Source organism: Protopterus annectens, chromosome 1.part0, assembly GCF_019279795.1.
Source record: "Protopterus annectens isolate FY-2018-M chromosome 1.part0, PAN1.0, whole genome shotgun sequence".
Taxonomy (NCBI): domain Eukaryota; kingdom Metazoa; phylum Chordata; order Ceratodontiformes; family Protopteridae; genus Protopterus; species Protopterus annectens.
Genome location: NC_056725.1, coordinates 755985558 through 756002130, shown reverse-complemented (window position 1 = coordinate 756002130; position 16573 = coordinate 755985558). Strand labels below are relative to the sequence as shown.

Genomic DNA, 16573 nt, shown 5'->3' with positions numbered 1-16573 from the left:
TGTGTGTGTGTGTGTGTGTGTGTGTGTGTGTGTGTGTGTGTGTGTGTGTGTGTGTGTGTGTGTGTGTGTGTGTGTGTGTGTGTGTTGTGTAGGTGTGGGTAGTGGTTGAGATGTGGTGTTTTTGTTGACAGCCGTTTCAGTGCCAGATGTACTGGCTTGTGAGGAAGAGAGCATAGACTCTAGATTCTTAATGTAATTGCATCTCTCTCAAATTGTGTTCCTAGGTGATAGTAGTAGAGGGTTGCCCGCGTGCATGAGGCAGTTGCTACACTGTCTCATCATCCCCGTATCAACCAGACTGGCAGACGAAACTGTAGGAAATTCTCCATCCATATTTGTCAGAATCTGAGGGAGAGAGGCCAGAGGGAGACAGGCCAGAGAGAGCTAAGGGGGTAGAGGATGGAATGTCTAAGATGAATGCTACTAGGTGATCACACAAGTACTACTAAGGGAAAATTTGTAGCTGGAATACCTTGTAGCGTGGTGCACAATGCACAAACAAGCCCAAACCTACTCAAATGCAGGGTTTAAATACCACAAAAAGTATAAGATTATAGTAACACAGAAATCTAGACAATCCTGCTAGTCCCTGCTCTCTTTACCAATCAGTTTGTGCCAGGCAAGGTCCAGACAGCACTGCTACTCTCACTAGTAGGGTTGCCATCTTTCTTTATGGCTAAAACCGGACTAAGGTCACACCCCTCGCATCACCCATAACCCCACCCATTCCCCCCCTCTCCCATCCATGCTCCACCCCATTTTGTGACATCACTGTGGCATCAGCTGATGGTAACTCCCTCTTTTTCTGTTCCAGATGCAATTGCAAAACACACTCAATAAAATGCCGTCAATATACACCACATGTATGCACAAAAATTCAAAACACACATATAAGATAAATAGATATACATTACAAAAAACAGTAGTAACACCGCTACTTTCTTTACCCACACTTTCAAAATGTTTTTCCAAGAACTTTCCTTACAAGCTACATTACTCTGTAAAACACTTGTATGTCATATAGACAAACCATTCTTACAATTTAGCTGATTAAGATTTCATTAACTCTATACCAATGCAATGCATACAATACTAGCAACTATTACCTCCATACTCAAATATTTGGCATATACCCATCTTTTTTATCTACTAGATGTAATGGGATCCTATCTCGCCTACATTCATAACTGATGGGTTCGGAGCCGATCCGTCGGTTCCGACTCGGCCACAATACACTAGAACGAAATCTCTCATTGGCTGGGCTACCCCTTATCCCATAATGCACCACACCTGCTTCCCCAGATCTCGTTTGCCGCTTTTCAAGCCGGACGTGGTCTCGACTTGGCTGGAGCTAAGTGATTCTTTTCTTGAACTTTGGGTCGTTTTTGACTAGGGGTTCTGTCAGTATTTCAACAAACAGCTGTTTTAACAGCTTTCTGAGCGTTTGTGTTTAGTTTCCTGAAAATTTAATTTTTAGTCTTTCTAGTTCGCGCTACTTGTGTACCGGGCAAGGCCCGTTTAAGTTAGAGGGCTCTTGCCCTTATTATATGCTTATCTTTTGTTTTTCTTGTTGTGGTGTGACTGATTTAGTTTCGGGCTAAGCCCGTTTAAGTTAGAGGGCTTTAGCCCGCGTAGTTCTCTCTCTCTCTATTTTTTTTCACCTGTTGTGTCGGGCTAAGCCCATTTAAGTTAGAGGGCTTTAGCCCATTTTCCAGTTACTGTTTTTGACCTTATTGTAAGTTACCTGTATTTTTCTTGTCGGTATGTCCAAGGAACAAGTCAGGTTTCAAAAAATGTGCAAAATGTAATTATAAGATGTCTATTACGGACAGCCATGCTGTCTGCGTGTACTGTTGAGGGCCCAAACATTTACAAGATACCTGTAGTGTGTGTCATGCTTTCTCTTCCAGGGTTCTCCAGGAGAGAAAAAACAAATTGATTTTAAGGGGTCTGATTAAGCCTTCCTTTGAAGAAGCTTTAGCTTCTTCCCCAGCTTCCAAAAAGAAGAGATCATCGGCTCCGACCAGTCTGTCGGACCCGACTCCTAAGAAGCATAGATCGTCGGCTCCGACCAGTCCGTCGGACCCGACAACTAAGAAATAAGGCTCGACGTCTTCTTCCTCTGCTCCAGTGGCTTTGGAGCCGATGGCTGAAGGGTCTGCCTTGGTGCTTCTCCCCTCGGCTCCATTGGTTTCGGAGCCGCAGGTGAGTGCATCGAGAGGCCAATCACCTTCCTCGGCTCCCTTGATCTCGGAGCCGTTGGAGGTGTGCAGCTCAGACTCTTCTCCCTCTGCTCCGGAGCCTCCTTCGGCGCCGACACTGTTGCAGCCGGTCCTGGTCTCTGCTCCGATAGTGCTGGAACCTTTTCGGAGCCGGTCCCCTGCTTTATCGGAGCCGAGGCAGAAGTCTTCTCGGCCCCAATCTGTTTCCTCCAAATCCTCTAGGTTATCTGATTCGGATTTGGATAGGGTTATCCAGAGGCTGTTCCATTCCCCAGCCTTTACTAAAATGATTTTGGCTCCGGCCCATGCGGCTTCGGAGCCGACTCCACCTCCCATACACTTGATTCCTCCTCCGACCCCCTTGGAGCCGTTGGAGTTGGTGCAGGTAGAACGGAGCGGAATCATCCAGTCGGAGCAGGGACCCCCTCGGAGTTTTTCTGCTCCAACTTTCATTCCTACCCTGTCTTCGGTGTCAGGGTTTGGTACCGGGTCTTCCTCGCCGGGGGCCGAGCGCGACACTGTAGAGCTCGCCTCTTCGATGCCCAGTCTTCCCCTCGGAGCATCTGCCGAGGCATTCCGGTACCTCCGTGGTCTCTCAGCAAGTGCCCCGGAGTCTGGAGGGCCTGCTTTGAGCCATGAGGAGGCTGGCCATGACCTTGCTGGTTCAGCAGGTTTCTCCATCCCAAGTTCTGGGTACTGGTGCCTCTGGAGACATTCTTTCCCACGACAGTGGGGCCCCAGGGCCTGAGGATACCCCTTGGGGTTCCTTCTTCCGGGGGTCCTTCTGAGTCTGCTTGGATGAACCCCAAGGAAGAAACTGTGCAAGAGGAAGCACGTTGATTCCCAAGATGAATCTCACTTCAGATACTGACCTCGAGGATGTGGAGGGGTCCCCAAATCCTCGGATGACGCCTTTCTTGGATATCCTTGAGATTTTGAGACAGAGAGGCGATTGGCAATCCAAAGCTCCTACCGCTGAGGAGTCAGTTTTCCTCAAGGCCTTGGCCCAGCCTCCTCCTCCTGGGTGTCTCCACCCTTCGATGAGCTATTGGACCTAATCTCTGAGGGTGTGGGAACATCCTGACACGGGCGGAACCGTGCCTGCCAGGCTCAATAAGTTCCTTTCCCCCCAGAAGGAATTCCTTACTAAGGGATTGCAGTTGATGCTATGGTGGTGGCATCTGCCACTCAGCAGGACGTGGCAGAGGCTTCAAAGTCTATTCATCCTCCTAATAAGGATTCTAGGAGCATGGATAGGTAATGTTCTTCAGCGACCTTTACCATGCGGTCGCTGAACTATCTTTGTCACTTTACAAGGCTCCAAAGGGACCTCCTCAAGGAGTTAGGAGAGTCCCTTGCAGGTAACCTTCCTGAGGCATTAGCACAGACTGTAGGCGCCCAGATGACTACCCTAACTTCCATTGTTAACTCGTCCATGAGGCTCATTTCCTATGCAGCCGAGGGAGTAGAGCAGCGGCACAGGAGTGGCTCTTAGGAGACAAGCCTGGCTACGCTTGTGTCCATTCGAGGCCTTTAAGTCTTCCTTCACGCCTTTGATGGGTCTTCCTTGTTTGGACCCGAGGTGAAGGACACGCTTACTCGGTGCGAGCAGGAGGGAAAGACCTTGACTGCCGTTGGGGCCCATTTTTCCGCTCCCTCTAGACCTTATCCCAAGGCCCAGAGAGGAGGGAAAATGTGGTTCAAGAAAGCCCAAAAGATTTTCTCTACTCCACTGAGTGATCCCCCCTCCAGAGGCAGGGGGGTGGGATTCAGGAAGACGCCGCCCTAGAGGTGGCAGAGGCCCCTGTAATTCTGGAGACCGCGACTCCTTTCGTGGTTCCTCCTACCCTCAACGTCCCTATGATGTGGCCCGGCTGTGCTTCTCCGGAGCCGGTCGGGTGTTGCAAACACCCACAGGCTTGGGAATCGATAACCAAGGATCAGTGGGTGCTTCGCATTGTAACCGGAGGTTACCTCATCCCTTTTCAAGCCCCTCCTCCTACAAGGAGAATCCCGGACGTGCCACCCAGTCAACGGATCTGGCAGCTGTAGAAGTTTCAAAGCTGCTAAGCAAAGGGTCATCCAGCCGTCCCCCGACCAGATCGGATCAGGAACTTGCTCAAGATTATTTTTGGTGCCAAAAGACAGGGGACGTAAGGCCCATTTTGGACCTCAGCCTTTGAATCGCTTTGTGAAGAAGTCCAAGTTCGGATGGTCACCCTTCAGTCCATTCTTCCGTTATTGGAGAAGGATGTCTGATGTGCTCCATAGACCTCAAGGACGCTTACTATCACATATTGATACCAGGAGTCCAGGAGTTATTTATGCTTCCGCCTAGGAACCAGTCATTTCAGTTTCTGCACTGCCCTTTGGTCTCACCACAGCCCCAGGGTGTTTACCAAGTGTCTGGCAGTGGTGACAGCTCACTTGAGAAGTCTCGGATTCCAGGTGTTTCCCTATCTCGACGACTGGCTCCTCACTGCCACCTCCAAGCATCTACTGATTCGAGCTTGGCCACAGTAACCTTGGGTCTCGCTAGGAATCACTTTCAATTGGAAAAAATCTGTGCTGCGGCCATCTCAGCGTATTACCTTTATAGGCGCAGAGTTAGACACAAAAAGGATGCGGGCATTTTTGCCATCAGAGAGAATTCCTATTCTACAATCACAGGTTCTAAATTTGTTACCCAGATCTCGAGTTCCTGCCAGACAGATTCTTCAGTTATTGGGTTCGATGGCTGCAACCATCCTCCTAGTACCTTTAGCCAGGCTGCACATGTGGGTGCTGCAATGGCTGTTATCGGTTCAATGGTCATACCAAGAACTCCCCCTGAACCACCTAGTTCTGATTACGGACAGTTGTCGTCGGGACCTCCGTTGGTGGCTATGTCGGTCCAACCTGGATCGGGGGCGTCCTTTCGCCCTTCAGCCCCCTGTTGCCACAGTGACCACGGACGCCTCCCAGATAGGGTGGGGGGGTCATTATCTGGACAGGTCTGTCCAAGGCACTTGGCAGGATTGCAAAGCGCACCTTCACATCAATATCCTGGAAATGAGAGCGGTGCTTCTGGTTTTACAAGCACTTCATCATGCTCTCCCCCAAGGTACTATTGCGATTCTATCCGACAACATGTCGGTAGTTTGGCACATAAACAAGCAGGGCAGAACCAGGTCCTACCCCTTTGCAGGAGGCCATGAGAGTATGGCTGGGCCATAGCCTCTCGGTTTCTTAGTAGCCACGCATTCGGGAAAAGCCAATGTGATTGCAGACAGGCTCAGCAGGACTCTCCTGTTGCCCCACAAGTGGTCCCTCAACAATAGAGTGGCTGCGCAGATCTTCGCCAAATGGGGCCTCAGACTTGTTCGCCAGCCCCAACAATGTGAAGTGCAGAGAGTTCTTCACTCTGACACCCTCTCATGGACAGTCTCCCAGGGACGCTCTAGCCCACAATTGGCCCACGGGTCTGCTTTATGCCTTCCCCCTGATTCCCCTACTCCCGAGGGTGATTCAGAAGACTCTTCATGACGGGTGCCACATGATTTTGGTCCCACATTGGCCCCGTCAGGTTTGGTTCCCCTTTCTTCAGAAGTATACGGTACAGGGCCCTTGGATTCTGGACCCAGTGCCGGATCTGTTATCCAACTGACACTCTCATCCGTCCCTCCGGTCGCTGCGACTGGCTGCTTGGCTACTCCACTTCCATCCTTAGTTAGAGATCTTTCTCATTCTTCGGAAGTGATGCACATCTTGTCTTCTTCCCACAAGCCGTCTACCGTTAAGCTGTATTCCAGCAAATGGAAAAGATTTGTTTGTTGGGCCCAGTAGCGAAGCATTGATCCTCTCACGGCCCCAGTTCCGCAGGTCTTGGAATTTCTGGCTTCATTGTTTCATTCTGGCTCTTCAGTCTCCACACTTAAAGTTCAACTGGCTGCTATATCCAATTTTCATGTTGCTATAGAGCCTTCTTTAATGGCCAACAGACTGTGCAAGTCCTTTCTTAAAGGAGCCTGGCTCCTCAGGCCTCCTATGGCTCATCCCGTGCCCCCTTGGGACTTAAATTTTGGTTCTGGCCTCCTTAACTGCCCGTCCCTTTGAGCCGGCAGCCACTTGTGATATAAAATTCCTATCTTGGAAAACTGCTTTTCTAGTGGCAATAACTTCTGCTAAGCATGTTTCAGAGCTTCAGGCTCTCTGTTCTTCCCCTCCTTATTTGATCTTTCACAGAGACAGAGTTTCCCTTAGATTGAATCCATCCTTTTTGCCTAAGGTAGCATCCCCTTTATGCATTCAGCAATCATTGGAGCTCCCAGTTTTCTTCCCAAATTTTTCTAATAGAGCAGAATATACCTTCCACCAGTTGGATGTTCACAGGCAACTGTGTTTTTACTTGGATAGGACCACTCAGACTCGAAAATCTGACCAACTGTTTGTGTCCTTTGCGGAGAATAGGTTAGGTCGTCCAGTTGCCAAAAGCCACAATTGCCAAATGGATTAAGTATTGCATCTCTTTCATTTACTCCCAGTCAGGCAAAGAGTTGCCTTTCCCCAATCAAAGCTCATTCTACCAGGGCTATGGCCACCTCTGTAGCCTTTCATTCCAAAGTTTCGATAGATGATATCTGTGCGGCTGCTACTTGGTCTTCTCCGCACACCTTCATTTCTCATTATAAGCTTGATGTGGCTTCCCGAGGTAGAGCTTCATTTGGTTCAGCAGTTCTCAGGAGTGTGTTCCAGTGAGCCACCCGGGGTTTTAGGTGCTAGGGACACTGTCCCATCAGTTATGAATGTAGGCGAGATAGGATCCCATTACATCTTTTAGTTATGTACTTACTATAACTTTGGATGTATGGGATCCATCTCGCCTACATTCATACATACCCACCCTCCTTCCCCCTACCTTTTGGATTTGGAGGAAACATTGGTCTTGCTGAGCTCTCCTCTAGAAGGGCTCTAGTTGGTTACAGTTATTGGTATGTGTTCTGTACCTGTATGTATGTATGAAAGCGAACAAACAAGATCTGGGGAAGCAGGTGTGGTGCATTATGGGATAAGGGGTAGCCCAGCCAATGAGAGACTTCGTTCTAGTGTATAGTGGCCGAGTCGGAGCAGACGGATCGGCTCCGAACCCATCAGTTATGAATGTAGGCGAGATGGATCCCATACATCCAAAGTTATGGTAAGTACATAACTAAAAGTTTAACATTTTCCGAAATTTTAACTTTTTTTGCCTAGTTGCCTTCAGAATCCCCAGAAGCATGCTTTCTTTTAGCCACTGCCACCCATATCTGTGGAACTAAAAACAATAATGCCATCTTTCTCTTAGCCTGACTAAAATCAGCCTAACAAAAGTGTGCACACCGAAATGCAATTTCCCCCAAAGTTCATCAAGTTACAACATTAAACAGACAACTGCAAAGATAGTAAAGAAACATGTGAGCTACCCTACCAACTTCACGGTTTCTTCTGGAAAAGTTTTAGGTTACAAAACATAATAAAGAACGTGCTCAAATGCTTTGATGAAACGGGGCTTTCAGTACCACACTCGTAGCAACAGAAGACAACAAATACGTATAATATCCATAATATCTTGCACCAACAAGTGTATGTATGTATATATATTTATATATATATATATATATATATATATATATATATATATATATATATATATATATATATATATATATAAAATAGTGTAATTGAGACTAGACAATAACACAGTACAGTACTATTTGTTTACCCTTAATTACTATTTACATACACTTTGCATGATGCATCAATGGCAGTGACAGTACAACTGTCAATAATGTTCCTTCAAAGTTATTTCAGGGAAATCCAGTTTTGCATCAAATTAGCTGCCGAAACTCCACTAGTACAATAAGAAAACATCTACTATATCATTATTTTCTAGCATTCCCTAATTAAATTATCAAGAAAGAATCCACTCCACAAAATTGGTAACTTACAAAACGTAGATGAAACTATCAGCACAACACAAACAGCAGTGGTGCAGGAGTTCTTTGAGCAAGACATACACCTCAGAAATGCATATTCCCCAACATTTCACAAAGCTGTAAGAAGTCGCAGAAAAACTGAAACAATTTCCAATTAATGTGTACTTCAGAAAGTTTACATATCCGTATTTTGTTTCCCACAACCAAACCTTCATGTGAGACTGTCAAGGCAGCTGCCATCTTGTACAGGAAGTAATGTAGAAATCTATATTTACACACAATATGCTGTCACGGTACAGTTTGTGACAAACATAATTTGACATGCTTCAGAATAGTCTTCAGTTTTTGATTTCTATTTTTGGTTGTGTTTCTTAATTTTTTTCCCTAGTAAATTGCTAATGGTTATAACTGGTTAGCAACACTACATGTTATAGCTTTTGGCAACAACCGACTTATACGCAGCAATAAATAAACCCAACCAAATAGATGCCCAGACTACACGAGACAAAATCTCTTCAATCGGCCGCAAAAGACAAACAATAACAAGCTACTGATTAACTCAACCCAAAACAGTGAGTATTATTAGCATACTGGCCAATTATAGTCTACCTTCACAGGAGTGACAAATTGACAAGTAAAAGTGGGATATTTTCACCTCCCTAAGCAAGGCTTTCTTAAAGTATGAAAGGGAATGCTTCTCCATTGTCCCTGATTTTGACTCAGACTTTAGCTTTATCTCTCTTTATCCCTCCAAAAGCTGGTAACATTTGGAGAAAATGTGGTGAATTGCAGCTATTAAATAATGACACAAATGGCACAAAACCTGGACTTCACGTGTCCGGTTTTCAATTAAATTGCTAACCGAACAATTTGTCAGAAAACCGGACAGTCCGGTCAAAAAACGGACAGCTGGCAACCCTACTCACAAGCAGAGAAGATGTGCCCCTAAAAACAGAAGATGGCTGCCAGAAACCCTGAAGGAAAACACAAGATGGCTGCCAGAAACACAGAAGGTAAAAACAAACAGCTCTAGATGCAGCAAACCTGTATCCAGACTATGCTACTTAATTTTAAGGGTTAATAAAACAGTAAAACTCACAGAAAAGCACATATTAACCACTTTCAGACAAAAACAAAACTCACAGTATAAAAAATGTAGTTAAACAGTAAAGAAATGCAGGTAATCAAGTAAATTGCTTTAAAACAGTACAAATGTGATAAATTAGGTATAATGCACAGATAAAAACGATAGGCAAGTGCAAATGAAATAAAATAAGTGACAATAAACAACAAAGCACTTAGATTGTTCTTGGAGCCTAAGGAATTTTGTAAAACTTCCCAGAGATTATGCAGCTCAGCAGAGCCTGGTTCAAACAAACCTGGGTTTAATGCTTTTAAAGACTCCTCACTTATGACATGAAGGGACATTGCACACTGGAGCTTTTTTGGCTTCTCTGCAGTTCAACTTACAGTAATATATGGATGAAAGTTTTAGAAACAAGTTTTCAGTTTTCAAACAAGTACCATCGAAGTCCAAGACATTGGTAGTTGAGATTTGCATTACTGGAGTGGGGTAGTTTTGTGGGTAGGTGAGTGTATTTTATATGTGTGTTTGTGATGTGAAACATAAAAATTCAATGTCTATAAGAATATACTGTTGACTCTCCCAGTGTTAACAGTGTAGCACATTTTGTTTCTTTGAAATTTTACTTGCTACTATATATGGCTTTGAAACAGTAGTAGTAGCAGTTCTGAAATTAATAAGCTGTTTTCTGCAAAAAGGCTGCTTTAGAAGTTCTGGAAGCTTGGTGCAGCATGAAAAATAGCTTCTTATACCAAATATAGCTTTGCCTTTGACAGTGTGTAATGTGTGTATGTTTGAGTAACATTGTCAGAAAATGGCAGAATGAAGAAATAAGACCTATGTTGTTCATTCATATTCACACACATAAAATACACTCACCACCCACAATCTTCTTAACACCGAATGTGTGATGAGACCTTGGGACCCAGGTGGACAGTAGTCTCTGCTTTGATAGTCACATCGCCACAGTAGTCAGGAAGTCCTTCTTCGTGGCACACCTCATCATAAAAGAGTTCTCATCCAGGAAAAAGGGTCATTGTTCCCCTCTACTCGGCACTCATTAGACCCATTTTAGAGTACAATGCCCCTTTTGGAATGTACCTCACAAGACATCTGCAGCAGCTGGAAAGGCCACAGAAGTACCTCACAACGAGGATTACTGGCCTCAAACAAATGCCCTACACTGATTGCCTCAAAAAACTCCAGCTTTACTCCGTAGCATATCGCCTCCTCCAAGGTGATCCCTGCCTAACATATAAAGTTATGTCAAACCCAGAGCTGTTGGACATGCTACACCTAAAGAAATCCCAATCCCTCCGAGCTACAAGCTCTAGGGACCTAAATCTTGTCACCACAATAAACAGGACATGCTGGAGGGATAGATTCCTGTCCCAGAGACTTCCCATACTCTGGAACAGGCTACCTATCTATGCCAAGCAAAGTTCTTCATTAGCACTCAAGAAAAATCATGACTGGATGGGAAATAGGAAATACACCTCGGGGATCACTTCTGTGTGTCTCCTCGATGGTGGCACAGGAAAATAACTTTCTTGGGTGGCGTAAGCCAGGGAACCTTGTTGGTTAGGCTTACTTAGGCCCTTGGGCCAATTATCCTAGTACCTACCTATGAACCTATAAAAGCTTTACTCTAGCTAATTGAATACTGGATAGTCTACTAACATAGGGTCTTTACTGGTAGTTTTGTCTGAAATCTAAATCTACTGTGTTATAACTGAATGCATATACACTACAGGACTTTCGTTCCGGAGCACCTTAGGTGGATAATTATAAAATGCTTTAGTAAGAGCTTGTCTTCCTAGTCTCTGGATTCCTTATCAAGTGCTTTTAGGCACATTTACTGAAGACTGCATTTGGAGGAGAACACAAAATTATACAAGATTGCTCTCTGCTTTACTGTTGTGCTTTATGCTGACATTCTTAGTGTGAGGAGAAGGTAGGTTGTGCTTTGGGAATGTCCAACCACTCTAGAAGCTTGGCTGTAAGGACAGGTTGTCTATCTGTGGCCAATTCCCATGTGTAAGGAATTCTACTTCTGCAGCAATGCTGTTGAACATCTGTTAATTATGGTGAGCATGCTCATATGACTGTCCTTTCTATCTTTTTAAACAACAAAAAAATCTTTGTCTATGACATAGGCAGTTGTGCATCTATATAAATGAAAGCAAACCATACTGACACATTTTCAGCTGTAAACATTATACAGCATATATACTCTTATGTACGGTCATTGTCAGTTGAACATTACATGGCTCTTGCTATTTCTGCCTGCCCTTAAACCTCATTCCTCCAAATCTGTATTCTGCATGCATTATTCCATCACTTCCCATGTTTTTCTACGTAATTCTCTCTTACCCTTTTCTGAAGATCCCACTTCCAGTTTTTTCATCTCTGCTATTATATTCAGTTCTAAAACAGTTGGTTTAGACTTTTATTTTTATTTTCTAGTAATTTTTTTTTTGCTGCCAGAAGTCAGCAAGGCCTTACTATGAGTAGCCAATACAGATCCTGTTTCACAACTCAGAAATAATTTCCTTATACTAATTTGCTCATCCAGTATTGACAAGAGTAGTCTGCATGTAATTACTAAAGTCTGCCCTCTTATTACACTCCCAAAAATATGTACTCAATTACTTATTTTTTTCCCCATTGCACCTTCAACATTTGCAGTCTATCTTAGGAAAAATTCTTTGAAGTCTACTTGGTTTATAAAAAATGCTTCCAAGGAAAAATCCTAAATCTTCTAGGCTTTGTTGCATATTTGAGAGCCATACATATCATCCCATTGTTTCTTTGTGAATTGCTTATCCAGTCTCTCTTCCCAATCCTTTCTAACTTCCTTTGATTCCTGTAGTTATCATGCAATATTTAATATGTCCTATTAATTATCTCTTTATCAGCAGATGTTCATCGTGTTACCCTGCTGCAGTCATTACACTTGGGTTATCCTGCCGTCAGGCGGTCCCGCAGTTGGCACGAATTCCAAAGTCTTGGTCCGGCGTCGGTTGCTGTTGCTTCTTCCCTGGCGTCAGTGTGCCAGGGGTATATTAGAGGCATCCGACGCCGTTTTCTTCAGTCTTTCTTGCTGCGCGGTGCCCGAAGCAGAAGCAGTTCGCAAGTGCCGGTCGGCCGACACCTGAGATTTTTGAATTGAGTTTCAGTCCGAAGTCTTCAAAGCTAAGTACCCCGTTGGGGATCCTTTTCTTGCCTCAGTCCGATGTCAGAAAAAGTTAACAATTGTATTTCTTGTGGGAAGCAAATACCTCATAAGGACTTTCATTCTTTTTGTATACCTTGCCTAGGCCCAGTCCACGACGTCACTGGTTGTCGGTTTTGTGCTAGGTTCAATAAGCGAACTATAAAGTGACGCTTTGATTTTGCACGACACTACTTCGATAGGAAATTTAATTACACTATGCCGTCGGAGCAACCGACTACCGGCGTGCATAAAAAACGCAAAGATAAAGGCAGGCAGCCTAGATCCAAGCCAGACTCCGAGGCCTCGGCTGGGCCGGTCGCCGGTTTTCAGTGAGGTGCCTACGCAGCCCCTGGCTACCACAGAATTGGAACCCCAGACCGCTTCAGATTCTCTTGCAGAGAGTTATAGGCCGATGCAGCCATTTTCTTTAGGCCCTACCGACGACATTGCAGAAGGAGAAGCCGGTGCTGTAGAGACAACTTTGGTTTCAGAAAGTGTCTTCAGACCGACTACTCTCACCATAAAATCTTATGCTAAGCTTAAGACTCCTCTAAAGCCAAAAAAGAGTGCACTTTAGTCTCCAGTTCAAGGCCCCATGCCTAAGAAACAGATGCTTAAAATGGCTGAAGATTTGATTTCTTTAATCAGGGGTCCCCCCCCCCCCCCGACAAAAGGCCTAGACAAGAGGAGGATTATGCCTTCTCTGATCAAGTGTCTATTTCCTCAGGCTCCTCTGAGGAGCAGGAGTACTCCTTTCCCCCTTATGAAGATTCTGATGCTGAAGATTCCATCCCCTCAGCTTCTCCCCCTGAAGACTATTCCTTTGGGGAACCTTACATACCATGAGGAAACATTTCCACTGGGAAGGTCAGGACTATTCCGACTCAAAGAAAAGGCTCAGTTTTTTTTACTCCCCCAGCACAGACCACTTGCTCCCCCCCAGTTTTAGACATTGTGGATGATGTTTACTTAGAGTCTAGTCTAAATCCAGATTCTCTACCTCCTGCTCCAGCCAAACCAGATAGATACTACAGAGTGCCTGACTCGCACAAATTCCTTTACAAAAGCCCTGTTGTTGATCCAGAGACGATCTCCCAGGGTCCCAAAGGGGCTAAGGCTTCTATGGCGAAAAATCCTGTACCCTCTGAAAGGGACTCCAGAGCACTAGATAGGTGGGGGAAGAAGGATTACACCTCAGCTACTCTAGCTACGAGAGCACTAAATTGTCAATTTCACATGCTTAAATACCAGCAATTCCTAATATCTCAAATAAAACAAAGGATGAGCACACTCCCTCAATAGTCTGAGTTCAAGGAAATGCAGGATATGTTGCATGCAGCTGAACAGGTGGGCAAACATACTTTCCAATGTGGATTTGATTCCTTGGAAGCTTCCTGTAGAGCAGCTGTTACTAGGTCTGTTATACGTAAACATGATTGGTTAAAGGAACAAACTCTGCATGATCATGTTAAAGCAAAGTTACTAGATGCACCCTTACAGCAGGATGCCTTATTTGGGGTTAAAGCAGAAGAGGTTTTAAAGAAAATGGAGGATAAGGCAAAATCTATGCAGACTGTCAAAGATTTCTTACAGGGACAGCCCCCATGCTTCAGCAGAAATTGACAAACAAAAAATTGGTCCTTTCCAGCTTCTGACAGACCACAGAGGGGTAAATACAGGCACCCAATGGGCAGAGGACAAGCACAAATCCCTTACAAACCTCGACAATGGGGCACTGCAACACAGAAGGGAGGAGAAGATGGGTCCCAAACTACTAGAAGGCAAACACAATGACTTAAACCTCAAACTGCCAAGCAAAACTCTCTTGGCAGCTCCCTTGGGAGGAAAATTAGCACTTTTTGCAGACAACTGGCGCATCGTCACAAAGGACAAATGGGTCCTAGACATTATCTCATAAGGATACAGATTCCATTTCCACACCTTGCCAAGGATAAAAGGAATGCCAAACCTGCCACAAAATCAATGGGCAGAGGCACAAAAATAAATTGCAGCTCTCATGGACATGAGAGCCATTCAACTGGTACCCACACTGGAGCAAGGCCAAGGAGTTTACTCAAGGCTCTTTCTAGTCCCCAGAAAGGACAATGCTTGGAGACCCATTCTGGACCTTTCAGTTCTAAACACCTTCTTGCAAGTACCCAAATTTAAGATGCTAACACTACAGCAGCTTCTTTCCATGTTGGGCAAGAAAGCTTGGCTAGTAACGTTGGACCTCAAGGAGGCATACCTGCATGTCCCTATCAGACAAAATTGCAGAAGATACCTCCATTTCATTGCAGGTTCAACCCATTACCAATTCTCTGCACTGCCCTTTGGCTTATCTACTGCGCCCAGGGTCTTCACAAAATGCCTGGCACCAGTAATTGCATACTGCAGACAAAGAAGAATTCAAATATACCCATACCTGGATGACTGCCTCATCCAAGCAGACAGCAAGGACATTCTCTTACAACATCTGGCTTTTATAAAACACCTAAGTTGCCTAGGGTACACAGTAAACAAAAATAAATCAAAACTAGTGCCCTCACAAAATATGACATTCCTGGGTGCCAGCTTGAATACAATGGTCCAGATGGCTTACCTGATGCCAGACAAACAACTACAACTAACTCAATACTTCAAAACAATGGCAATAAAGACCCAACTCCCTGCAAGAAAAATTCTGCAGGCCTTGGGCTTCATGGCATCTTGCATACTACTAATACCATTTGCAAAATTGCATATGAGGAAATTACAATGGTACCTAAAAAGCGTATGGACTCAACACAGCCACAGCTTGGAAACAATGATACATCTCATTCCCTGCCTTCAACAGGAGTTCCTATGGTGGTCACAGGCATGTCACCTCAACAAGGGTCAGCCTTTCACCTTACCCCCAGCCAGGCAAGCTATGACAACAGATGCAGCGGGACTACACCTGGGGGGCACACATGGCAGGACGGTGCGTTCAAGGCATATGGACTGCAGATCAAAGGAATCTGCACATCAATCAAAAAGAAATGCTAGCTGTACAGAATGCCCGAACAGCCTTCAAGGACCTCTTACATCCATGACCGCTTACAATAAGGACAGACAACACCACAGTAATGTGGTACATAAACAAGGGGGTACACAATCCTACCCTCTATGCAGGCAAGCAATGATCTTGTGGAACACAGCACTGGCTTACCAAGTTCAATTACAAGCTCAATTCCTGCCAGGAAAAAAGAACACATTGGCAGACGACCTAAGCAGAAACATCATGGATCCTCACGAGTGGAAACTGGATCCACAAGTATTTGCAATAACTCAACAATGTGGGCACCCAGACATAGTTTTGGGGGCTGGCAAACAGATCTATCAGCTAACAAAATTTTGTACAAGGACATTTCACCATCAAGCTTGGAAAGTGGACACACACTCATTCAGTTGGAAAATGCTGACAGTTTATGCCTTCCCTCCATTGCCCCTTCTCACAAAGGTGCTGCTGAAAGTTAGGATGGAGAGACCACGAATGATGCTCATTGCCCCAGACTGGCCACGCCAGCACTGGTACCCACTATTAAGGAATATGGCTCAGGACCCACCATGGATTTTACCACAAATTACTCATCTGCTCACACAGCAAGACAGTCTGATTCTACACAGCCAGCTCAAAACTTAAAATTTGGCTGCATGGCAAATTACCTAAGCAACCAGCCAGCTCCTCTTTCACAAGCTGTTATGGATGTTATTCTGGAAGCCAGGAGGCCCAGCACCAGGAAAGCCTACTCAGACAAATGGAAAAGGTTTTGCACCTGGAACCAAGCTAAAGGCCAAAATACCCTTCAGCCTGACATACCTCAGATTCTACAATATTTAACTGAGATGTTACACAAAGGGCTTTCTTTTTCATCTATTAAAATCCACGCCTCAGCTATTTCAGCTCACTACAACACGGATCCTCCCTTATTTTCACATCCACTTCTAAGGCAGTTTCTCAGAGGGGCCAGAAACATTAGGCTTTCCAGGAGAGCACCAACACCAACTTGGGACCTCAATTTTATTCTGGAAAAACTTACGCTACCTCCTTTTGAACCAGCTTTCTCAGCTGACT

The 16573-nt window shown here is 44.9% G+C and overlaps 1 protein-coding gene across 2 annotated transcripts in view; it reads left to right on the top strand.

Annotated features, from left to right (window-relative positions):
- Nucleotides 1-16573, top strand: part of EXOSC5 (exosome component 5) — a 1116451-nt gene that overhangs the window by 137590 nt on the left and 962288 nt on the right. The window lies entirely within an intron of this gene.